General features: G+C 40.6%; 1 long non-coding RNA gene across 1 annotated transcript in view; it reads left to right on the top strand.

The window, feature by feature from the left end:
• The window catches only part of LOC137375648 (uncharacterized), a 45,707-nt gene extending 26,263 nt beyond the window's left edge, over nt 1-19,444 (top strand). Inside the window, exons 2-3 of the long non-coding RNA XR_010976054.1 lie at nt 18,429-18,687; nt 19,338-19,444. This is a non-coding gene — a long non-coding RNA (uncharacterized lncRNA). The remainder of the gene's footprint in view (nt 1-18,428; nt 18,688-19,337) is intronic.
• The last annotated feature ends 7,675 nt before the right edge of the window (nt 19,445-27,119 follow it).

Below are 27,119 nucleotides of genomic sequence, written 5' to 3'. Positions count from 1 at the left end.
CTTTATGATTGAAGGAAGGTCATTGATGAAGCAGTTGAAGATGGTTGGGCCTAGGCCTCCATATTCTTCCTGTCAGAATGTACTACCCCACACATATCTATATTGAAACTCATTTGTTAATTATATACCTATTCTGCAAGTTTGTTAATGTCTTCCTGTATTTTGTCGCAGTTCTCCTCTGTATTAACTGCACTCCCCAATTTGGTGTCATCTGCAAATTTTGAAATTGTACTTCCAATTCCCAAGCCCAAATTGAACAACACCAGTCCCAACACTGATCCTTGTGGAACACCAATTCCCATCTTTTGCCAAATTAAGTAACTACCTTTAATGCCTACTCTGTATAGTGTTTTATAGCCAGCTTACTATCTATTCTGTTACTTGTTTCTTTCTCCACATGTTCTAACTATAGTCATGTGTCCATGATATAATATCTTATCGAAGACCTTTTGGAAATCCAAATATATTACGTCTGCTGCATTATCCTTATCTATCCTTTCTGGTACTTCTGCAAAGAATTCAATAAGGTTTGTCAAGCATGATCTTCCCTTGTGAAATCCATGCGGACTACTCTTTATTATATTTTCAATATCTCGATGCTTTTCTGTTACATCTTTGAGTAAGATTTCCTTTATTTTTCCTACCATCAACGTTAAGCTAATTGGTTTGTAGTTCCCTGGACTTGTAATATACCTCCCTTTTAAAATAGAGGAATCACACTAGCACTCGCCAGTCCTCTGGCACAATTCCCTTTTCTAACAAATGTTTATATATATGCAATAATGTCTCTGCTACCTCTTCCCCAACTTAAATAATATGCATGGATGCAATCCAATCGGAACAGGGGTTTTAGCCATTCTAAGTTTGATCAGTTAATCTATTGTCTCTCCACTTTCTATCTTAAATGACTTTATATATTCCTTGACCTCATCTTCTAATATCATGACCACCATGTTAACATCCTTGGGAAGTACCAAGGCTAAGTTGTTATTTAATATTTTTACTATTTCCTTGTCATTACCTATGAGTTTATCTTGTGCATCTTTTAGTATCCCTATCTGGATTTTCTTTTGATACTTATGCATCTGTAAAATCCTATTTATTTTATATTCCTTGATAATTTAATTTTGTAGTTTCTCTTTACCTTCCTAATTTTTTTGACATCTTTCCTAAGATTTCCATTTTCCCTTTTGTCATCCTCTCCTTTGCTGTCTATGTATTTGGTGTTTGCCTTTTTCTTTGGTTTCAATTTTGTTCTTATTCTTTGTTCATCCATGGTGTGTCATTACTGGCTAGTTTGCTCTTGTTATTTAGTGAGATCATCAATTGATCATGGTTTAATTGTTTCCCACTGCTGTTCTATTTCTTTGTTTTTCAGTAAATCTTACCAGTTTATTCTCTCTAGTTCTATTCTCATCTCCTTAAAATCAGCTTTTCCAATTTATTGCTTTGATCTTTGTCTTACTTATGTCCTTCTCAATCTTTATCTTAAACTTTAGTATGTTGTGATCACAATTTCCTCGATGTTTCTCTATGTATACTTCTCATATCTGTTTTGGATCATTTCCCATTACTGTATCCAGCAGTTCTCCCTCTCAGCTGTGCATTTTACATCGTGGGTAAGAAAGGAGTCTTGTAAATAGAGATTGTAACATCTCCATTCCCTGTACCTCTTTTGCTCGCTCTTCTTGCCAGTTCTTTTGGGTAGTTAAAATCTCCCATGATTATTATTCTATATCCTTTACTCATTTTACATATTTGCTTACATCTTTCTCCCTGTACCTCCTTTCCACCATTAGGTGGTCTGTAGTGTACTCCTATTGGTATTATCAATTCCTCTTTAACTTTTATTTCAATCCATCTGAATTCTGCTTCTAGCCTTCTTTTTCTTCTGCTATTTTGTTATCCCTAATTAGCATAGCATGATTTAGCAATGTCAGAAAAGGAAAAATGTTTTGTTGAAAATTCAAGTCTCACCTTGTTTTCCCCATTTTGGAATCAAAATCTAATGATTGTGAAGTATAAAAGTAGCTAAAGTGAAATGTTTTGATGCAAAATTTCAATATTTTCTGGGGTGCATGGACCTAGAACTCACAACCCCGCACAAGGTATATCACCAGTTTTGATCCTTCAGTAATTTATCTTCAGCATTTTGTCTCCAAAATAATTGAAGGACTGTTGTAATGTAAGCTACAAGCCTGTGGAATGACCCATTGGTGCTGTTCTTGAATCATCAGCATATTTTGGGGACTTTGATTTTAGCTAGTTTTCCAGGTTAGCATGTATGTAGACTGAACGGACAGAGCAAAGGAGAGAATGAAAAAGTGAAATAAAAGGAGAAAGGAAAAAAGAAAGAGGAAGAGCAAGACAGAGTTTATATGTGATGCCCATTACATTAAAATGATCTACCTACACTCCCTGCCTGAATTGAAACATGAAGAATGGGCATTTGGATGAGGTGTCGTAGAAATGAAAAACTGCTGTGGAACCTAACTGTAGAAGGAGTTAGCAATGGCAGAAGAGGTGAGAAGTAAAGACAAGGTGATGATCTGAGGCCTGAAATATATTTTCAGGTTATGGGATTGGGCTCAGCATGTGAAACCAGCAATGTGCTGTGATGAAATAGAACGATCTACTTGATCGAGTTCAGCTGCTTAACCATCAAAAAATTGTAACCTGCTGAAAGAAGTTGGTTAGCGAATATTGTTGATGCACACATTGGCTTTTGAGTGATCTATATGCGATATGTTGGATGGGATGTAACCAAATGGTAATTTGCTTTGCTTGTGACAGCAAGCTGCTGTTGTTGATGTCATCACTGTGCCCAGTGCTGCCTTTTGAAAGAAGTATCAAAAAGAAAGAAAAATTGTGGTCCACAGGGGGCAAGGTATGTGGTAGAAGGTTGCCCTGGACTTAGGAGGCAGCAATGAGTTTCCACTTACTTTTCTATAAGGAACACCGTAACAGGCTGCAGGTGTGCCTCAGTTTTGCAGATTACAATCTTGGTCAATGTTAATGTTCAGCAAGCGGCTCATGCAAGTATCTGGAAATAAGCGTCTGTCAAACATGTGACAACTTATCACTTACTGCACGATATGATGAAATCATCTGAACCATGCGAGAAGTTATTTTTTCCACCAGGAAGTTGGTTTTATACAAGATATTGTCAAGCATGTTCATCTGCGAATGCAATTGACCCTAGGACGTGTGTAGAAAGCTGTTACTTGGAGAATGAAAAAAATCTAAATCTAACTTTATTTACATTCATTTCAGATGCCATGTTAAGCCAGATAGATTTGGTAAGTAATCCCTCAGCTTTTTCATCATTCATCATCTTCAAAGCATTAGTCAGAGGCAGGCACTTTCTTACTGAAAGACAGGCTGCTTAATCTTATTGCAGAATTTATTCTGAGAGCTCAGGCAGCTACTGTCTGTTTCCACTTCTACTGACTGAATGAAATTGGTTTCAACCTAAATTAATCAGTCTTTTTTTTTAAACTTCATTTTCTTTTTCATTTTTTTGCATCAAATCAGTTTCACTTGGATTCATTATTTTCTTTGATGACTGTCATGGAGAAACAGCGAATTAATTATTTTTATTTTATAATTCTTTTTGCCCTAGGGAGAAAACCGTGTCTTGTTTTATATTCAGAAGCTCACAATGGCTCTAAAGGAATTAAAAACAGGTGATGCTAAATATTCTGGAATGAAATGCCAGATCTACCTGCATGGAAGCCCTCAAACTCGTTGCTGCGTACACAGTGTAGTCTAAGAATCAGAGATAGGCATTGGTATAGACAGATTCATCAAATGATGAGAGGGTATTTTTAAAAATTGATTTCACATCACATTTTTCCCCATTATTAATTTGGATAATCCCAGTGATTAGAGCAGTCTACCTTTCACTGCTGTATATAATTTGGCTGTGTCACTCATAACAGTAAATGGAGCAAAACTGATTGCACCATCTCCTTCCTGCAATAAGCGGTCAACGTAGGATTAAAGGCAGTGAATGCTGCCCTACAACTCTACAGATAATTACTTGTAATATTGCAGATTCTGAAACATGATCTTATACAATGCTGGGTTCTATATCAAATAGCTAATGCCCTTTCTTAAGGAAATACTTTCAAATGAACAGAGATACCTCCTCCACTTCACAGAGACATCCATTGGGGGTGGAGTGGCACATAAAACACAGGATTAACTTGAGATTTTTCTTGAGATTCAGATTTTTCCCCCCGTTGAGTAACAGTTTTCTACACATATCCTAAAGTCAATTACATTCACAGATGAACACATGTGATGATTTCTTTTATAAAGCACAGATTCCTGCTGGAAAGCTGAAGATGGCCTTTAGTTGACTCTTTGAAGCTCTACATGATAAGACCTGATTGGAGGAATCTCAGGGGCTATGTACATTACATTAGCCAGAGAAGTGACAATCTGCAACATCCAAAACCCAGTATCTTGTAAAGTATTCTGCAGTAGACTTGTATCCCTGCATAGTCGTAAAACTCATATTCAGAAGTGTCTACAAGTAAAGTCATTGATAAGTCATTGTTCCCTCCCATGGCCTCTAGCACTGTGCTGCAGGAGATGAAGTGTAAGATCTATGCATTCTGATTGATTTGCCATCTTTTGTCTTTGCTGGTTTTGTCAAGGATCCTTTTATTCTGGAGATTCCTACTTGCAATCCTTACTTACACTCAATAATCAGCTCCCTCCCCGGGCTTCGTGCAGTTTATGACACACATATATGCCCGTGTAAACTTGTCACACTGTAGTTACAGCCTCCTACCATTGATGGCATTGCGGAGTCCCCGTGAGAAGCTGAGTGTAATTACATAGACAGTTGCCATTTTAAAGAGAGACATAAGAGTTTACAATGTAAAAAATTGACAGGGAAGGCATGCAGACATTGTGTATAAATATTTAAAGGGTTTGTATTTTCTTGTGAAGATATGTTACCCTTTTCCCTAGATTTTCTCATCATGTCCTCTTGCCTTGCATTCCTGTGACTGTCAAGTCATGACAGACATTCTGCTCCTAAGCTACCATCAATACTGCTCTTGATAGGTCATCAAGGAGGCATGCAAGAACAGTCCAGTGAAGGCTTTTTCCTGCCTCCCCTCCCCTTGCTCTCCTCTCCCCTCAACTTGCCTCCTCCTATCATGGAAGAGCAGCTCCTTTTTCTTCACTCAGCACCTCCTTGAAGCATTGAGGTCATTAACGGGTAATCAGCAGAGTGTTGGCTATGAATCAATGCCCCACCAGTTCTGGCATCATATATCAGTGCTGCAAAGTCCTTCACCAGTAACAATAACTAATTTGAGCAAACTTGCCTAGATTAAATTATATCACATGCCTTGTAAGTGAATTATTCAGCACTGCTGTGGAAAGATGAAAGTGAAGAAAAACAAACAAAATACCTGAATCCCAACCTCAGAAAATAATAATTTGATAAGTTTTTCTTTAAATTAGTTTTGTCATAATTTGGAACTTATGTTTGAGCTTCTCTAAAATGTGGGCACTTATGATTTATGTATGCATGTTTGATTTAATGCACCTTATTGAGTAACAAAAAAAGTCTCAACCTCTGAAGTGAACTCCTGTGTGGCATTTCCACTTCTGAAAACAGCTGTTACTATGGATGCTCCGATTGTTCAATTAGTACCAATCAGTATTAAGAAATAGGAGCCGGAGTAGACCATATGGCCCCTTGAGCCTGCCCTGCCATTCAATACAATCATGACTGATCTTCTGCTTCAACTCCACTTTCCCACCCAGTCCCCATATCCAATGATTCCCTGAGAGATCAAAAATCTGTCTATCTCAGCCTTGAATATACTCAATGATGGAGCATCCACAACCCTCTGGGGTACAGAATTCCAAAGATTCACATCTCGTTGAATGAAGACATTTCTCCTCATCTCATCCTAAATGACCAACCCCTTATCCCTTATTGAATTATGGGAACTACTATGCTGTGTCCAATTTGCAAAGTAATGGGCAGATCCATAGCACAAAACTAATGATGTGACTTCAATTAACATTAAATTTGCAGCATCAATTAAAGAGACTAGAAGGATGGCCAAAGCAGGGAACAGAATTGTACGTTGGTGTAGTTAGGTGCAACTGCAGGATACCTGACTGGATTCACTGGTTTATTTTTCAATAAATCACTAATTCCTATTATGTAGCATTGTGAGAATATGTTTAATCGCTGTACATGCTACATGTTATAATGATTTTAAAAAGAAGTGCATGTTTCCTACTGATTTGAGTTAGTGTATAGATTTGAAAGATGGATTCAAAGAGTAATATTCTGAGTTGACTGCTGCAAATAGAGAATGTTTTGTCAATTCTGTCATGATTCCTGTTTGGAGGAAAGTAAACACTCAAGTGAGGGGCCAAAGCTGGGAATTCTAACTAATCCTGCCCAGCTACATCCTTACACCATACGTTTCCACATGGTCGGATACTTCTATAATAGTTCAAGAATTAATTGTATGTAGCTGAGAGATTCATTAATCTTCCACAACTTAATGCATTCTGATGCATTAGCAGCAGTGATGGAAATGGAACCATAAGTAAGCTGGAATGTGTAATCTATGTTAGTGTATCTGCTGCAAGTGACTGATATGAACCTCCTGGTGTTTTCACAAGAGTAAAAAAAAATCCCAAGAGATTGGAATGAGTGTTTGGATTGTTTACGTGGCTTGTGTTTGTAGTCTAGTTGTCAAACATTGAACCCTAACTCCAATAAATTATAACTGACAGCATATGAGGGTGAAACAGGGACCACCATGGAAATGGATGCCGCAAATGTGTAGCTCTCCAATATTCCCATGATTGATAGAGAGGAAACATACCTCAGAGATCATCCTGACCCTTGATCTCCATGCAAATCAAATGGAAATTGGCACCTTGGACATGCAGACAAAGACCACTGAGAAAGCAGGCCAGACTGATAGCATATGAGTAATTGACTATTTACTAATTGGCATAGATTGGTTGCGGGACGGAAAAGTTACCAATCGCCCTCGTCAGATTGTTTTATCTTCCGAGTGTAGTTGGGAAGATTTCCCCTGTTACTTTGTGTCAGCAACATGATTAAAAAGGTGTGACGACTTCTAATTTTAGTGAAATCAGAAGCCTGTTTGTTTGGGAAGCTTTTACAATTTAATTGATAATAATGAGCATAGGCGATTTCCCCACCACATTTACAATGTTAGTAATACATAACAACCAGAGGAAATCCTCCAGAGGTGTACAAGATTGATTGAAAAAGAAGGAAATTCATTTTTTTTGCTAAAAAAGCTCTTGAGGTGTTTCCTTCAGGACGTGAGGCTCAGGTTAAAATTATTCCTGATAAAACTTAATGCTTACCATGGTACTGGTTCTAAAGGGATTCTTTGTAGGTGATTACTACTATGATGACTAAGTTTGTGTCTGTTAGCTCAGCAGTGACGATGGGGCTAAACTGTAGGAAATACTGGAATATATATGTGTGTGTATATATATATATATATATATAAGAGTTAAAGTATATTTATCCGTTAATGTTTCCAGAATTACTTATTCTACTTTCTTTGTTTGAAAGCATTTTAAATCTTATCGCATTAATCTGTTGGTAATTCTAGTATGTTTCAAATAGCAATGGCACAGGAGGATTACAGATGGATTTAGGACCCATGAAACCAACTGAAATCGACAGGTTAAGAAGGATATTGCTGCTTTATAATAACTGGGTAGTACTATAAAAGGGAGTTGCAAGATGTAAAATAGGTGGCAGAGAATATCCAGCATGGTACATACGAACATACAAATTAGGAGCAGAAGTCGGCCATTCGGCCCCTCGAGCCTGCTCTGCCATTCAATAAGATCAAGGTTGATCTGATTGTGTCTCGAATTTCACACCCCCATCTACCCCCGATAACCTTTGATTCCCTTGCCGAACAAGAATCTATCTACCTCCACCTTAAAAATATTCAATGACCCCGCCTCCACCACCTTCTGAGGCAGAGAGTTCCAAAGTCGCACAACCCTATGAGAGAAAAAAATTCTCCTCATCTCTGTCCTAAAAGGGCGACTCCTAATTTTAAAACAGGTGGGGATCACCTCATTGTAATTTTCTGTTGAATAGTTGGTTTGAAAATATTATGCTCATAAAAATTCGACTGGACTTTATCCGTGCTGCAATCAGTACTGCCTTCCATTTTGAGACCATGGAGCAAGGACCTTTTTGCATTTGTTTTTGATTGAACAGTCCCGTAATGTTTCTTCTAGTCCATTCATATGTTCCCCTTCCCTATGTAGTCTTCTGGCATGAAGAGATCTGCACAATATTGTTGTGGGCTTCTGGCTTAGCAGTCTTTGCTGCTAATCTGCCAATAAGAAAGTGGGGTATTGAGTCACCATTCAATGAGATCATGTTTTTCTCCCTCCATACACACCAGCCTAACTCCATATACCCACCTTTACCCCATATTCCTTAATACTATTGGTAAACAAAAAAAATCTATACATCTCAAATTTAAAATTAACAATTGATCTAGCATCAAATGCTGTTTGTGGAAGAGAGTTCCAAACTTCTACCAACCTTTGTATGTAGAAGTGTCTCCTAATTTCACTCCAGAAATGTCTGGCTTTAATGTTTAGACTATGCCCCCCCACCCCCCTCCAATCCTAGACTCCCTAACCAGTGAAACTCGTTTCTCTTTATGTACCCTACCTGCTCCCCTTAGTACCTTGAAAAGATTGATCAAATTGCCCCTTCACCTTCTAAATTCCAAACCAAAACACAAACCCTAGTTTGTGTAATTCCTCCTAGTAATTTGACCCTTGGAGTCCAGGTATCATTCTGGTAAATCTATGCTGCACTCCCTCCAAGGTCAATATATCCTTCCTAAGGTGTGGTGCCCAGAACTGCTCACAGTACACCAGATGTTGTCTAACCAGGGCCACTTGTATTCTAGTCCTGTAGATATAAAGGCCAGCATTTCATTAACCTTTTAAATTATTTTACATCACCTATCCATGACATTTTAATGATCTATGTACCTGGACCCCCAAGTCTCTTTGGATGTTTCTAGCTTGTCACCATTTAGAAAGTACTCTTCTATCCTTTTTAGGTCCAAAGTGGATGGCCTCATATGTGCCTACATTGAAACCTATTTGCCACAGTTTTGCACATTCACTTAAACTATAATGAACAAGTGTGAAGTGATGCATTTTGGCAGAAGGAACAGGGTAAGGCAATATAGACTTAATGGTGCAGTTCTAAAGAGTGTAGTCAGTAAAGCATGTGGGATCTTGGGCTTCATAAACATAGGCATTGAGTACAAAAGCAGTGAAGTTATGCTGAAAATGTATAAAGTTATGATTAGGCTCCAACTAGAGTATTATGTTCAGTTCCAGTCACTACATTTAGGAAGGATGTGAAGGTCCTTCAGAGGGTGCAGAGGATTTTTACCAGAATGGCTCCAGGGATGGGGAGTGTTAGTTACAAGGTTAAGTTGGAAAAGCTGGCGTTGTTCTCTCTGCAGCAAAGGAGATTGAGAGGAGATTTGAAAGAGGTTACAAGATTTTGACAGGCTTAGATAAGTTAGACAAGGAAAAACTGTTCCCATGAACTGATGTTACAAGGACTAGGGAACACAGATTGAAAGTTTTGGGCAAGAGGTGCAGGGGGGAATGGGAGGAAGAACTTTTTTACACAGCAGCGGTAATGACCTTGAACGCGCTACCCATGAGGTTGGTAGAAGTGGAGACAATCAAAGATTTCAAAAGGAAATTGGATGGACATTTAAAGGAAATAAATTTGCAGGGCTACATGGATTGAGCAGGGAGTGGGACTGACTGGATTGCTCCGCGGAGAGCCGGCATGGACTCGATGGGCTGAAGGGCCTCCTTCTATGCCATAAATTTCTCTATGACTCTTTTGATGCCTCTGTAATTTTATGCTTCCATCTACACTGCTGAAAATGCTGCCTATGTTTGTGTCATTGACAAATTTGGATATGTGGCTTTCAATCATCTAAGTCAGTAATAAATACGGTGAATAGTTGAGGCTCCAACAAAAATCCTGTGGGTTACCATTAGTCACATCCTGCCACCCCATTATCATTTGGAAAAGCTTAATTAGTAGTCATCATAGATCAACTGAAAATTTCAAAACTGAGATCGATAATTTTTTTTGTTAGGCAAGGGCATTGAGGATTACAGAACAAAAATGGGTAGATGGAGTTAAGATACAGACAGTCACAATCTATTTGAATGGTGGAACAGGCTGGAGGGGCTGAATGGCCTACCCCTGTTCCTATATTCCAATCTAACTGTAGGGAACTCTGCAACTCAAACTCCAGTTAGAAGCAGTGCAGCCTGCTGCAGTAACCAGGGTGTTACTTTGTAACAGTGCAGTGTTATTCATGAGCTGTTACCATTTTATACACTTTAAGATTCCACATCAGCTCTCTGGATCTGCAGCAGGCTTTCTTCTTCTTGTTTTTGGTCAGTGTGGGTCAGCAGGAGATGTGAATAATATCTGGAAGAGTAATGACTGAAAGGAATTGTCCCCCAAACCTAGCACCACTACTATTGCCAAAAACTAATGTATCTGGTAAATCTGATTAAGATGCTACAAGTTTTGCAGCATTTCATTGTAATGCCTACAAAGATTTAGTTCAACTTTTGTAGGGGAATTTTATCACCTTCCCTGAAACCGACTAATTGGAGAAATAAACTAAAATGTTCAGCAATTGTGAGGCATTTCCAGGCATCTGTTTTAAAATTTTTGAAAATATTACAAATACTAGAATGAGATATATCATGCCCTGTGACATCACAAAGAACCTATTGAAAGCACAATAATGCCTAGAATGAAAATCTTTCAAAGGAAATAAAGATTTTAATTAATGTTCCGTTGTTGAGTGTATGAAATGTTTATTTGCATGCACAAAACCTGTCAAATCAAACAAATCCATTTTTGTCAAAATGTAATTCCATAATAAAGAATGAAGCTGAGATATTGTGATGAGGAAATCAAATCTCTCTGTTCTTTAAGCAGATGGAAGATATGTGCTAGTGAGAGGCCTAGAATATCCTGTACCGCCTTTCAAAATAGAGAGGAGGACATGTGGAGTTAACAGGTTTAGATGGCTCTGCACTCCAAACTGACCAAGCACAATGCGTGGCAATGAGAAACCCAGAAGGCACTGTTCACCAAACAGTGACATGGGGGACAGGTTTTGCCCTTTGGAGGCGGGGAAACAGAAGTCGGGACTTTTTCCAGGTTCCAAACCTGCCCTCAGGGTTGGGGGTGGGGGGGTAGTTGGTAACAGTCACTCATTGTGATTTTCATGGGGGCGCCCCCTTTATTGTCCTGGAGAAGGCTTGCTGTCGAATTAATGATGGCGGGCGGAGTCTTAAAGCTGGAAGGCCAATCAGAAGCCTTCCAGCTTGAAAGGAGCAGCAGGCTGCAATAGAGGTAAGTAAAGGAGAGGGTGCTTCAAATGGAGGTGCCCTTTCTCCATTTTTTTTAAATCTTAAATTGAAAAATGGATCTTGCAGCCAGAGCACCACTGTTGGTGGGGGAGGCCCTCTACAAGGTGGCCTGTGGCTGCTTCTGCACCCACGTAGGCAGGGAGGGTCTCTAGGCTTGACTGGAGCATTGGTCCCCCACCTGCTTGGGGAGGCTGACTGGAAAATCCCAGTCTCCTCTTAATGAGTTGTGTCAGCTACCAGCCGTGCATGGGTAGGTTGTCCTGTTGACACTCCATTCTGCCTCTGCAAGAATGGCCTGGAGGTGGGATGGAGCCAGGGAACCGGCACGCTGGCTGGTGGGGTTATTTTTAGCTCTTGCTGGCCTTTCTTCCCAGCCCCAGTGGGAGATCAAACTCCTGCCCATAATGTCTTGAGGTAAAATTTGAATTTCAAATAAAAGGAGGAGAATAATGGGGCTGAATTTTACTAGCCCTCTGGCATTGGGGGTCGTGGCGGGGGGCCCAGAAAATTCTTCCAGGAGAGGCCCACCACAACCCCCGCGCCAAGAACACCCCACCGCATTTTACCGGCAGCGACAAGGCCTCGGTGCAGCACCCCCCCCCCCCCACCCACCACTTGGCGGCGGGGCCTTCATTTGCGTTGTTAAATGTATGAAAATAAAGGTACTTAAACATACCTAGACTAGGTGGCCATCCCACACCAATATTCCAGCTGGTGGCCGATTCAAGGCGAGAGACTGGTGAGGAGGGGGGAGGAATTTAATTTTCAGGTCAGTGGGGCAGAATGGAGGAAACTTAATCCATTGGCTGGGGGGGATGGTGCGAAGGGTTTGTAGGGCAAAGATCATAAAGTTTGGGGCTGAAAGGTCGGGCCTTTTCGGGGGATGGGGGGGAGAGGGAAATAAGTTTATTGGTTTATGATTGGGGGTGTGGAAGAGGGGCTTTGATCTGTATGTCGATGTTTTTATATAAAATAAAGGTAATGGTCACTTTAAAAATTAAATTGCCAGTAAAGGCTTGAAGCCCTTTAAAAATGGCGCCGGTGCCTGTGTGGTAGCACCGGACGCCATTGCCAGGGACGGAGGGGCCACTCACTCCATTTAAATGAGTCCCCACGCAAAATATCGGGGCTCAGCAACGGCGCATTTGCACCAGAAGACCGCTGAGATCAGAGCGTGCCGCTGCGAATTGCAGTGCGCTCATAAAATTCAGCCCATGCTAAGAGGCTTGTCTTATGTTTTTGGTGGTTAGTGAGGAAATATGAGGAAGTAATACAAAGGATAGGAACTTACTCTTCAGTTCTTCTTTTATCTCTGTGCTTTTCTTGTTTTAGAACGGAACCATTCTGTATGCAAGTGTATAAAGCTTTTTTTGCTGCATATGCGTAAATCATGCATTGTTACTCTTGAATCAAAATTTCACAGACTTATCACAATTTATCTTCAACAGGACATTAAGTCATTTTGTAGAACACAACAGCAAATTGAGCAGTTTAATAACCAGAAATGGGCCATTCACCTTTGATAGTAAATATATGTAGGCAGTATATGTGGGAAAGGAACAAACAAAGTCATACCAACATTCAGGCTATGTTTCAGGGAACAACAACTTAAGATGTTTTTGAAACAATTTATTGGTCGAATATAAGCAATTAAAGATCCAAAAGAAATGGGCTAACATTTCCAATTAGCATAATGCCTGTGTTAAAACAATGACCAAGAATTAAACCATTTATAAAAAGAGGAATGTGAAGAAATACAGAACCTACCATATGGCCTTAAAAGTTGTATTGGTGAAGATGATCTACAATGAAGATATATAAAGAATAGACAAGGATGGAAATATGGCACTGAATAGACTGACAGCATTGAAAGCAAAATGCCCCTAAATTTCAACATTGTCAGTGAGGAGAAGAACATGTTCATCAAGTCATCAGACTCTTAAGTTTTTTTTGGACATTTTATCTTACACTCTATCATTCAATGCAGAAAAATGTCAATGGGATGTGATGTAGGCTAATGTGAGATGATGCCAAAAAGCACATTACATGAGTTAGTACAAAATCCTTCGTGTTCACTTTTGCCTGCACTCCAGTAAGCTTTATGTGCAAAGATGTAGTTCACTGACTTACATTGTGGTCTTTTTTTTAAACAAAATCTCCTTAGGGGATGACATGGCAGAGGAGGTTAACACATTTTTTTAAATCTCTGGGATATGGGTCCAGGCAGATGAAATGAAACCCTAAACTCTCTTCTGGGTTTAGAGATGCTGGGTGGAATTAACTTGGTCCTAGGTGAAATAAAAAAAACTTGCATTTATACAGCACCTTTCACAACCACCAGACATCTCAAAGCACTTTACAGCCAATGAAGTACTTTTTGAAGTGTAGTTACTGTTATAACGTGGGAAACACAGCCGTCAATATGCACAAAGAAAATTCCCAGAATCCAGCCGAATCCAGTTAACTGGACTGTGGCGGCTGTCCACAGAATCAAGGACTCCAGCGACGGAAGTTCCACCATTGGAGAGCTGCCAGCCTCTTGCACTGAGCGGTGCCACCGTGGAGGCAGAGGCGGTGGCTGCTGCCAGTGGAGCATCGACCTGAGGCCCAGGAGCATCACTGGACACAGACCATAAGTAAATGCAGGTCCCCCCTTCCTGATGCTGAGACCCTTGTTCAGGCACTGTGCCTTTTAGTGAGAACACCCCCCCCACCCCACCCCAAGCTGGGAAGCAGCCTGTACGTTTTTTTGTGCCATGCTTCCCATATGGCGACAGGGCTGCCCACTGCATGGCTAATTGGGCAGTAACTGATTTTATGCTCTCCCCACCTCCAAACCCGCTGCAGGGAAAAGCATAAAAATCCCCCCAGCACCTCCGACAGTGGAGCACTCCCTCAGTACTGCACTGGAGTGTCAGTATTGATCTTTGTACTCTAGTCCCGGAATGGGACTTGAACCCAAAACCTTATGGTCGGAATTATTACCCCCCAACAAAGAGCAGGCTGGTGGTGGGGGAGGGGGTGTAAAATGGAGTGGGAGGCTCGGGAGGCCCTTCCCAACCCACTCCCACCTCCACCGCCATTTTACGTGGGATGACAGTGGCGGAAAATTGCCCGCCTACCCCAGGCCAATCAAGGCCCTGAAATGACCAATTAACGGCCACTTAAGTGCCTCTGCCGCCACCATGGGGATTTTGCCCAGGGGCCAGGCCTGAGAAAAGCCGTCTGACAAAAGTAGGTGGCTTTCTGATGGCCTATGGTGCAGGCCGTCCTGTTCGGGCACCCTGCGCCCGACGGAGGGCCGCTCCTGATGCCCCAACCAACCCCAACACCTAACACGCCCCCCCGCACCCTCAATCAACCCCCCTTGCCTCATTGGGCCCTGACCTTTTAGTGGGGCTGTCCCTCCTGTTCATGTGGAAGCTGGGTTGCAGTCCCAGCAGTGGCCACTGCTCCCAGTGGCACTGCTGGGACTAAGAGGTACCAGCCCACTGATTGGCCGGCAGCTCCCTTAGGCAGGACTTCCTGCCTCAATGAGGTGGAATTCTTGCCTCGAACCAATTAAGGGCCTGGGCACCTTAAAATCTGGACTGGCTCCCAGACCTGGTGGAGGCGGGATTGCCACCGACCTTTCGGTCAGTGGACAGCTCCCCTCCGCCATGCGCAAAATTCTGGCCTATGACTCAGAAGCAAGAGTGCTACCAACCGAGCCACAGCTGACACTTTCTAGCTCTTAGGGAACACAGGCACATAACACAACAGTACCCGTAGAATGGAATTAAATCAACACCACAATTAGATATACCATAAGAAGGCCTGATGGAAAATAAAAATGTTACACTGATATAGTAGGGACATTATTCAGAGATTGAGATAATGGCACACCATTGACACATGATAGAGGAACTTGCAACATCTAAAGGGACTGGAATAATTTTACATCCCATGAAGTCTGTTTTATACCATTTTACAAGCAAGATCACATTCTTACTTCACATTAATTGTAAGTGAGGTGGCAATCAATGTCACTCTTGTTGATTGTTAATGTCACTCCAAATCTTTTCCAGCTGTTGAGTTAATGTGAGCGGAATGATACTTTCAACGTATCCATATCATTTCTTATGTTTGCAATCCCCAATTATATCAACTAAACTATTAGCAGTACTTTAATCGCAGTCTTGACTAAAAAGGGAATGAACAAGCAACATAATATAAGAGCTACAGACCCATCTTGCTCCCAAATGTGCCTTAATTCAGACAATATGAATTGATCAGAGAGAGCCAGCATGGAGGAAGTCATGTCTAACGAACCTTGTTAAATTTTTTGAGGTGGTAACAAACGTAGATAATGTAGTGTCTATGGATATTATTTATATGGACTTCCAGAAGACATTCAACAACATTCCTCATAAGAGAATGTTAACAAAAATGAGAGTGCATGAATTGAAGGCAACCCATTGGTTTGGATAGGGAATTGGTTAGGGGATGGGAGATAGCGAGGAAGGTTATTGAAGCTGTACTCAAATTAGCAGGATGGGCACTAGGCTTTTTGCTATATTGATAAATGACTTGGAGGAAGGAATAGAGAGTTGTATATCTGACAACACTATGTTAGTTGGCACAGTAATAGTTGGGAGCAGAGAGTTGCAAAGGAACGTTGATGGATTAAGTGGGTGGGCAGTTTAATATGGGAAGATGCAGTTTAATATGGGAAAGTGTGAGCTCATTCATTTTGGACCTAGGAAAGATAGATCAGATTATTTTCTAAATGGTGAGAAGCTAGGAACTGTGGAGGAGCAGAGAGATTTATGGGTCCAAGTACAGAAATTAGTAAGAACTAGTGGACAGGTACAAATAATAACTTAAAAGGCTAATGGAAAGTTTGCCTTTATCTCAAGAGGGATGAAATACACAGGAATGGAAATTATGTTACCGATGTACAGAGCTTTGCTTTCACCTCACCTGCAGTAATGCAGTTAGTTCTGGGCACCGCACCTGAGGAAGGATATATTTGCCTTGGTGAGGATGTAACACAAATTCGTCAGAATGACTTTGGAGGTAAAAGAACTAAATTGTGAGGAGAGATTGCATAGACTAGGTTTATATTCCCTTTAATATAAAAGATTAAGGGGATGGTGTAGTTGAGATGTTTAAGATGATTTAAGGAGTTGATAGGGTAGATAGAAAGAAACTGTTTCCTTTGGTTGAGGAATCCAAAACAAGGGGTCATAACCTTAAAATTAGAGCTAGGTCATTCAGGGTGATGTCAGGAAGCAGTTCTTCACACACAGGGCAATGGAAACCTGGAACTCCCTTCCCCCTAAATGCTTTTGAGGGTTGGTCAATTGAAAATTTCAAAACTGAGATTGAAAGAATTTTATTAGGCAACAGTGTTAATGGTTACAGAACAAAGGCGTTTAGATGAAGTTAAGATCTAATTGAGTGGCAGGACATGTTGGAGAGGCTGAGTGGCTTACTCCTGTTCTAATGCAGTTCCTTCCAGATTAATAATAGGAAGACCAGAGCCATTAATTTCAGCCCCTGTAACAAACTCAGTCCCCTTAGCACTGACTCTACCTTCTTCCATGGGTGATGGTGTTTCTGACTGAACTAGACTGTTTTCACCTTTTATCTGACCCTGAACTGAGATTCTGTTTCCACTTTCTCTCCATCATAAAGGTTGCCTACTTCCACCACTGTAATACTGCCCATTTTCAATTCTACCTCTGCCCATCTGGTGCACACCTCCCATTGAGGCCTTTGTCACTTCTAGATTTGTCTACTCCAATTGTCTCTTGGTCAGCAGCCCCACACAAAACCAACACCAACACCGCTCCCCCCTACCCAATCATACTCCTCCATATATTTCAATACATCCAAAATTCTGCTGCTAATATCCTATCCCACACTAAGTCACTTGCACATCACACCTGTCCTCTCTGACATTCATTGGTTCTGGTCCTCTAATGCCTCAAATTTAACAACTCTCAAACTAGTGTAAATATTACAAACCCTTACCCTTCCCTATCTCTGTAATTTCCTATAGTCCTAAATCTTTCCCCACCATGAACTCCATTCCTCTGCCTTTGGCCTCTTGTTCATCCCTCCTCCCTTCATTCCATCCTCGGCAGCTGTGCCTTCTGCTGACTAGGTCCTCCTCTTTGGAATTCCTTCTCTCAATCATTTTTCCCCTCTACCTCTCTCTCCTCTAAGATCCTTTTTAAAACCTATATTTTTGACCTTGGTTTTGGACACTCCTCCTAATCTCTCCTTTCTTGGATTGGCATTTATTTTTCTTATGCTAAAGGCACTATGTTGTTCTTGTTGCTGCTTGCAGTTTGAAAGTGTTGATAGAAATTTTGATCAGGCAGGTGTCTTTAAACTGCATAAGGAACCTTGCACATCTTTAGACGAACTCATCACACATTTGAGTAGAAATAGTTGCTGTATACATTGGATATGTTATCATCTTGTTCTGGGTCATATGTTAATAATCCTTTGATTTTTTTTTTCTTTTTAAGAATGACTAACAGCTAAGATTCCATGGGCTGGATTTTATGGGGGACTGGGGCTGCAGGGAATGGCAAACTGTCAGCGTTCACTACGATTACCCCTCTGAAACTGACCGTAACTTCAGGATTTTAGGCATGCACAGATTACTGTAGAAATTCTGAAGTTGCGGTCTGTCACTTAGGCTGTGGTTCTGACACAGGCTGTGCTGTGGAACAACTCCCAGAGCCTGCAAAATCATGGAGTGCTGTTAAATGATTAATTAGTAGATGTTTTAAACTTAATTTTAAAAAAAAGATTTTTCAGAATAGCTTCTATCTTTATCTCATGTGTATGTCCCAATCTTTAATTTGCGCCATGTAAAAAAAAAAATTGATATTGATAAGTGGTTTTATTTCAATGTTTTTTAGTTCCCGTTTGATGACATCACTCCAGCTCCATGCTGGGAATGACCAGTAAAGAATGCTGCAGTCAGTTGCAATACCACGACAGAGCATGAGAAGTGAAATTCCCATCAGTGAGAGTTACTTCGAGGTCATTGACGAACACCCTTGCTTTGCTGCTGACCGCAAACTTTGGGCCTATGTTTCTTCATTATAAATGCAGCTGACCTATTTACGCCTTTAAAGAAAACATATAAAGCAAAAATAAAGTTGCATAATGCAAGGGGTGAGTTTATTCCTGGAAGAAAGGCAATGCCACATCTTAAAAGCACAGAGGGATATTTTTTAAACAACCTAAAGAATGTTTTTATTTTGTCAGCAGAATGATGTTGTGTTGAAATATTAGAGCCAACAGCAAAGTTCTCTAGGTAGCACATTGATTTGCCAAATCAGCTGCTTTCCCATTATCCCAGTTGGTTGTTTTATAATTGTTATCACAGACTATGCGTCTCCTTCATATACTATTGATTGGAAAGAAAGAATAAGGTAGTGTTTCAAGAACTTAAACCCTTAGTGTATTATGTTGCAGATGAAACATTCCAGAGCATGTCATTTGGTTTACTTAACCAACCATGTAAGAAAGATATTGTACAATTTTTCTCTTATGTATTACATAAATCTATTGCTGTTTTCTTCATTTGATTAAAATTAGACACATAGGATTTATGTTATAAGGCTCTAATCTATCAGAGTAGGCCATGAATATGTATGCATAGGTATGGCTGAGGCTCAAGTCTCTGCTGCCCTTCAATACACGATTACTCCTTGAAGAAATTATTGTATGAAATTGAACTTTAATATGAACATAAAACAGCAGATAAAAGGCAATTTATTGTGTTTTCACCTTGAAGTGACCTTGTTACTCTTTTCTCTTAGGTTCAATGTTATCCTGTTGCCTCTAAACAACAAGCCATTTTCAAACTCATCAACTTAGATGTAAACTGATCTCGCATTTCCTGGGCTCATTCTTCACCAAATCCAAGTGTGATAGCTTATATCTCTTCTATTGCTCTTTGTAAAATTTGAATTCAAAACAGCTATAAAACAATAAATTTTTTCTGTTATTTTGTCCTGCGTGAAGGTTAAAAAGAACTATTGGAGTATTGAAAGAGAAACAGCCAAAACCTATAATACATTAATTCATGTTTCATTTTCATTCTAAAACTGTATGGTGTTTCTTTCTTATACTGCCATTGAAAGGCAACAATGATGAAGAAGGTCAGTAAAAACTGTAGAAAACAAAGAGGAGCTGAAATCACCAATGTTTTTCTGCAATATTTCTATTCCCCCAAAAAGAAATTAGTGGGAATTATTTTTTGAGAAATACACTGTTGCTTGTTAAGATCTTGTTAACGAGCTTGCATAGGAAGACTTGGCAGTTTTTTGCAAGAGAGAATTAAATAAACAAGCAGGAATTAGCTTACTCATTGTGATCAAGCTAATTCAATGATGGAGTAGCTAAAGTCTTTGGCACAGTGTCGATCGAACATGAATTTTGTTGCATTAAATGGTTCAATATCAGCATCATTTGAAGAGTGTAGCTAGGGTTACAGGCTCCAGAGAGATAAAGCACCTGTCCCACGAACTATGACTAGAGATTTTAAATAATTTGTTATGCTAACCTCACTACCATCTTAATCAGCTGAGCAGCAGTCTGCATAAAAACACTAAGTAGATGGAGCAGCAAAATGGTTTAAAACTGTATTTTCTGATTAGTTTCTGATTTCAGAATTCAGGGACATATTATACAAAAGGTAAGTATTTTATTTTGACAAAATTGTCCTATAAATCAATCTTGCAATATCCATAAATTTCTGCAATGGTAAATTGAGCCATATAAAGTGCTATTTTGCTCTGTATCTAAGCAGACAAACATCAATGGAGAGCAGCACAACTGCATTAGCTTGCTAGCAAGCAAAACAGTATGCAATGGCAATGCAAATTACTTTTATTGACAGAATAGAGCTGGTTACACCATGTGCTAACGTTTCATTAGTATGTAGCCAGCCAGGACCTAGTCCGATGCCTTAATAATCCTGATCTTTTCTAATTACTTTTACTCCCGGTAATTTTAAAAATCTTGCTCCAAGCCTTTAAACTTGTGCTTTAAAATAACCTAGCCGCTAGTTTCGCATGAGGGGCCACATTATAATTTTTGTCCTACTTAGGGGTCTGGTGAGCAAATTTTGGCAAGGTAAAGGCATTAGATATTTATCTTACTATTAATCAAAATAACAAAAAATATGCATTTTTGTGAACATGCTTTAAATGAGAAGACTAATTTAATAACTTTCTTCCTCTTCACTTTGTTGAACACTGATTTAGTGAGATACCTAGCATTGTTTTTGCTTGCACAATTAGTCAATGACTGCTCACACATTTGACGTAGGGATGCGGAGTATTCCAGATAAACGTCCATCTGTCAGGAGTGATTTTGATCTTGTTTTGATGCTTTTCATTCTTGAAAAGCTGTTTGCAGCAATATGTGCTGCCAAACAGTGCAATGAATTAAAGGGCATATTTTCATCAAGGTGACACTGGGACTAGGGTCCTGAATCTTAGTAAAGGAAACTACGAAGGTATGAGGCGCGAGTTGGCTATGATGGATTGGGAAACGTTACTTAAAGGGATGACGGTGGAAAGGCAATGGCAAACATTGAAAGAGAGCATGGATGAACTGCAACAATTGTTTATTCCTGTCTGTCGCACAAGTAAAATGGGAAAGGTAGCCAAACCATGGCTTACAAGGGAAATTAGAGATAGCATTAGATCCAAGGAAAAGGCATATAAATTTGCCAGAAAAAAGAACAGACCTGAGGATTGGGAGCAGTTTAGAATTCAGCAAAGGAGGGCCAAGGGATTGATTAAGAAAGGGAAAATAGAGTACGAGAGCAAGCTTGCATAGAACATAAAAACTGACTGTAAAGGTTTCTATAGGTATGTGAAGAGAAAAAGATTAGTGAAAACAAATATAGGCCCCTTACAATCAGAGACAGGGGAATTTATTATGGGGAACAAAGAAATGGCTGACCAACTAAATGCATACTTTGGTTCTGTCTTCACAAAGGAGGACACAAATATCATACCAGAAATGTTGGGGAACACAGGGTTGAGTGAGAGAGAGGAACTGAAGGAAATCAGTATTAGTAGAGAAATGGTGTTGGGGAAATTGATGGGATTGAAGGCCGATAAGTCCCCAGGGCCTGATGGTCTGCATCCAAGAGTACTTAAGGAAATGGCCCTAGAAATAGTGGATGCATTGGTGGTCGTCTTCCAAGATTCTATAGGCTCTGGAACAGTTCCTACAGATTGGAGGGTAGCTAATGTAACCCCACTATTTAAAAAAGGAGGTGGAGAGAAAGCAGGGAATTATAGACCAGTCAGCCTGACGTCGGTCGTGGGGAAAATTCTAGAGTCCATTATCAAAGGTTTTATAGCAGAGCACTTGGAGAACAGTGGTAGAATCGGACAAAGTCAGCCTGGATTTACGAAAGGGAAATCATGCTTGACAAACCTAATAGAATTCTTCGAGGATGTCACTAGTAGAGTTGATGAGGGGGAGCCAGTGGATGTAGTTTATTTGGACTTTCAGAAGGCTTTCGACAAAGCCCCACATAAGAGATTAGTGTGTAAAATTAAAGCGCATGGGATTGGGGGTAGTGTATTGTGATGGATAGAAAATTGGTTGGCAGACAGGAAACAAAGAGTAAGGATAAATGGGTCTTTTTCCGAATGGCAGGCAGTGACCAGTGGGGTACCACAGGGATTGGTGCTAGGACCCAAGCTATTCACAATATATATTAATGATTTAGAACAAAAGAACAAAGAAAATTACAGCACAGGATCAGGCCCTTCGGCCCTCCAAGCCTGCACCGATCCAGATCCTCTATCTAAACCTGTCGTCTATTTTCTCGATGAGGGAACTAAATGTAATATCTCCAAATTTGCAGATGACACAAAACTGGGTGGGAGGGTGAGTTGTGAGGAAGATGCAGAGAGGCTTCAGGGTGATTTGGACAAGTTGAGTGAGTGGGCAAATGCATGGCAGAAGCAGTATAATGTGGATAACTGTGAGGATATCCACTTTGGTAGCAAAAACAGGAAGGCAGATTATTATCTGAATGGTTATAAACTGAGAGAGGGAAATATGCAATGAGACCTGGGTGTTCTTGTACAATGTAAGCATGCAGGTCCAACAGGCGGTAAAAAAGGCAAATGGTATGTTGGCCTTCAGAGTGAGAGGATTTGAGTACAGGAGCAGGGATGTCTTGCTGCAATTATACAGGGCCTTGGTGAGGCAACCACCTGGAATATTGTGTGCAGTTTTGGTCTTCTTATCTGAGGAAGGATGTTCTTGCTATAGAGGTAGTGCAGTGAAGGTTTACCAGACTGATTCCTGGGATGGTGGGATTGACGTATGAACAGAGATTGAATTGGTTAGGATTATATATGCTGGAGCTCAGAAAAGTGAGGGGGAATCTCATAGAGTGGCACAGTGGTTAGCACTGCAGGGTGTGGTAGGGAATATGGGATGAATGTAGGATTAGTATAAATGGGTGGTTGTTGGTCAGCATGGACTCGGTGGGCCGAAGGCCCTGTTTCAGTGCTGTATCTAAATTTTAAAAAAATAAATAAATAGAAACCTATAAAATTGTAACAGGACTTGACAGGGTAGATGCAAGAAGGATGTTCCCAGTGGTGGGGGAATCCAGAACCAGGGGTCATAGTCTAAGGATTTCAGGACTGAGATGAGGAGAAATTTCTTCACCCAGAGAGTGGTGAATCTGTGGAATTCGCTACCACAGAAAACAGTTGAGGCTAAAACATTGTATGTTTTCAAGAAGGAGTTAGATATAGCTTTTGGGTTTAAAGGGATCAAAGGATATGGGGCGAAAGCGGGAACAGGTTACTGGATGATCAGCAATGATCATAATGAATGGCAGAGCAGGCTCGAAGGGCCGAATGGCCTACTCCTGTTCCTATTTTCTATGTTTCTATGAAACGTTTAAGTAACTCTCTGAGAGAACATATTGACTAAAGGTTCATAAACAATGTCATCAAGCTACAGCTAAAGCAGACAAGGTTCTAGGTTGTATCACAGGACAATTCACTTCTAAACAAAGCATACTCGTATAGGACCTTGATTAGAATACAGTATTCAATTTTGGTCTCCTCACATGATGAGGGATACTGAAGCTTTGGGAAAGGGGCAGAGGAAGGGGATAAGATTGATACCTAGTTTAAATCATCATAGTTACCCAGAAATGCTCAAAGAACTGGGCCTGTATGCTGATGGCAGAACTTGATTGGATGTTAGGCAGTTCTTCTTTTCCCTGTAATATAAATCAGGGTCAACGTGATCTCCTTGACAAGTTTCAATCACCTAAAGAGGTCAGAGAGGAACTTTCCAATTTTTTCCTCTCCTAATTGGCCTGGTTTTTCACCTCTCCCAGGTTACATGGCTCTGGATGGGTAGGGTGTGTAATGCATAATACATCACAAGTAGATGGATAGTCTTTTCCTGTCCGTCATTTTCACATGTTTGTATGTATGAAAATCTAGCCTGGTGTTCGGCAGAGTCTTGCAGAGATTAATGGTTTCTTCCTTTGATAGATTAATATTAATCCCATGGATTACATCCAGTTGATGTTGCTCACTTGCGTAGATGATATGGGCCATCTGATATGGAGTCTATATCTAATCAGGAAATCAATATTATATCTTTAAAAGCAACAGCAGATGATGATTATTGTTTTGTGAAAAATACCCATTTCTTATTTCAAGAATTATTTTAAAATATGATTTTCATGGCAAATAACTAAAATTTCATATTCAAATATCAGTGAATTAGAATTAGAATTAGAACATTACAGCGCAGTACAGGCCCTTCGGCCCTCGATGTTGCGCCGATCATCTGACCTACACTATTCCATTTTCATCCATATGTCTATCCAATGACCACTTAAATGCCCTTAAAGTTGGCGAGTCTACTACTGTTGCAGGCAGGGCGTTCCACGCCCCTACTACTCTCTGCGTAAAGAAACTACCTCTGACATCTGTCCTATATCTTTCACCCCTCAACTTAAAGCTATGTCCCCTCGTGTTTGCCATCATCATCCGAGGAAAAAGACTCTCACTATCCACCCTATCTAACCCTCTGATTATCTTGTATGTCTCTATTAAGTCACCTTTCCTCCTCCTTCTCTCTAACGAAAACAACCCCAAGTCCCTCAGCCTTTCCTCGTAAGACCTTCCTTCCATACCAGGCAACATCCTAGTAAATCTCCTCTGCACCCTTTCCAAAGCTTCCACATCCTTCCTATAATGCGGTGACCAGAACTGCACGCAATACTCAAGGTGCGGCCTCACCAGAGTTTTGTACAGCTGCATCATGACCTCGTGGCTCCGAAACTCGATCCCCCTACTAATAAAAGCTAACACACCATATGCCTTCTTAACAGCCCTATTAACCTGGGTAGCAACTTTCAGGGATTTATGTACCTGGACACCAAGATCTCTCTGCTCATCTACACTACCAAGAATCTTCCCATTAGCCCAGTATTCTGCATTGCTGTTACTCCTTCCAAAGTGAATCACCTCACACTTCTCCGCATTAAACTCCATTTGCCATCTCTCAGCCCAGCTCTGCAGCCTATCTATGTCCCTCTGTACCCTACAACACCCTTCGACACTATCCGCAACTCCACCGACCTTCGTGTCATCCGCAAATTTACTAACCCACCCTTCTACACCCTCATCCAGGTCATTTATAAAAATGACAAACAGCAGTGGCCCCAAAACAGAACCTTGCGGTACACCACTAGTAACTAAACTCCAGGATGAACATTTGCCATCAACCACCACCCTCTGTCTTCTTTCAGCTAGCCAATTTCTGATCCAAAGCTCTAAATCACCTTCAACCCCATACTTCCGTATTTTCTGCAATAGCCTACCGTGGGGAACCTTATCAAACGCCTTACTGAAATCCATATACACCACATCCACGGCTTTACCCTCATCCACCTGTTTGGTCACCTTCTCGAAAAACTCAATAAGTTTTGTGAGGCACGACCTACCTTTCACAAAACCGTGCTGACTATCGCAAATGAACTTATTCTTTTCAAGATGATTATAAATCCTATCTCTTATAACCCTTTCCAACATTTTACCCACAACCGAAGTAAGGCTCACAGGTCTATAATTACCAGGGCTGTCTCTACTCCCCTTCTTGAACAAGGGGACAACATTTGCTATCCTCCAGTCCTCCGGCACTACTCCTGTCGACAATGACGACATAAAGATCAACAACAACGGCTCTGCAATCTCCTCCCTGGCTTCCCAGAGAATCCTAGGATAAATCCCATCTGGCCCAGGGGATTTATCTATTTTCACTCTTTCCAAAATTGCTAACACCTCCTCCTTGTGAATCTCAATCCCATCTAGCCTAGTAGGCTGTATCTCAGTAATCTCCTCGGCAACATTTTCTTTCTCTACTGTAAATACTGATGAAAAATATTCATTTAACGCTTCCCCTATCTCCTCTGATTCCGCACACAACTTCCCACTACTATCCTTGATTGGCCCTGTTCTAACTCTTATCATTCTTTTATTCCTGATATACCTATAGAAAGCCTTAGGGTTTTCTTTGATCCTATCCGCCAATGACTTCTTGTGTCCTCTCCTTGCTCTTCTTAGCCCTCCTTTTAGATCCTTCCTGGCTAGCTTGTAACTCTCAAGCGCCCTAACTGAGCCTTCACGTCTCATCCTAACATAAGCCGCCCTCTTCCTCTTGACAAGCGCTTCAACTTCTTGAGTAAACCACGGCTCCCTCGCTCGACAACTTCCTCCCTGCCTGACAGGTACATACTTATCAAGGACACGCATTAGCTGCTCCTTGAATAAGCTCCACATTTCGTTTGTGCCCATCCCCTGCAGTTTCCTTCCCCATCCTACACATCCTAAATCTTGCCTAATCGCGTCATAATTTCCTTTCCCCCAGCTATAATTCTTGCCCTGAGGTATATACCTGTCAATGAAAGCATTGATGTTATTAAAAGCACTATATATTTTGTTTAAATTTTGATTCAAATCATACTTCAGCTCTCTCCCAAATATATTAAATATTTTACCTCTGAACATTTGTGAACACATTAGAAGTTTTTAAATAAAGATATGTCATTACTTTACTTTTCAAGAAGATCCTTTCAAATTTATAGGTTCTAGATAGACACAGGACCATGTGTTATGTGTTATTACAATCGTAATAATTCTTTGATTGTGACACATCGTGCGTGCTCATGGGAGATAAATATTTTTATTAGATAAATCCCTTGTGGATTTAGAACGTTTGAATCTTCATTACCTGATAGACAGTGTCTTGCACCTGCAACTGCTGCCAGCCCTCCCCTTCCTGGTATCCCTGCTCAGCAGCTTGGCCTGGATGTTAACAAACGTGGCATAGGGGCTGAAGATGTTACTTTGTCACCAGGGGGAGGTGGAATCACATGACAGCCTGGACAACACTGTCTCCATGCGAACTGACAAACGCTGCAAGCTACACTGTCTGCCTGCCGCAGTGGTTAGCGCTCCAAAGCAAGAAAAGACATTTAAAATTACCATGGACCTCAAAATTTTTACCATGAACACTGGTGTACGGAC

This window comes from Heterodontus francisci, chromosome 12, assembly GCF_036365525.1.
Source record: "Heterodontus francisci isolate sHetFra1 chromosome 12, sHetFra1.hap1, whole genome shotgun sequence".
In the NCBI taxonomy this organism is placed as follows: Eukaryota; Metazoa; Chordata; class Chondrichthyes; order Heterodontiformes; family Heterodontidae; genus Heterodontus; species Heterodontus francisci.
This window is presented reverse-complemented; position numbering and strand designations above follow the sequence as displayed.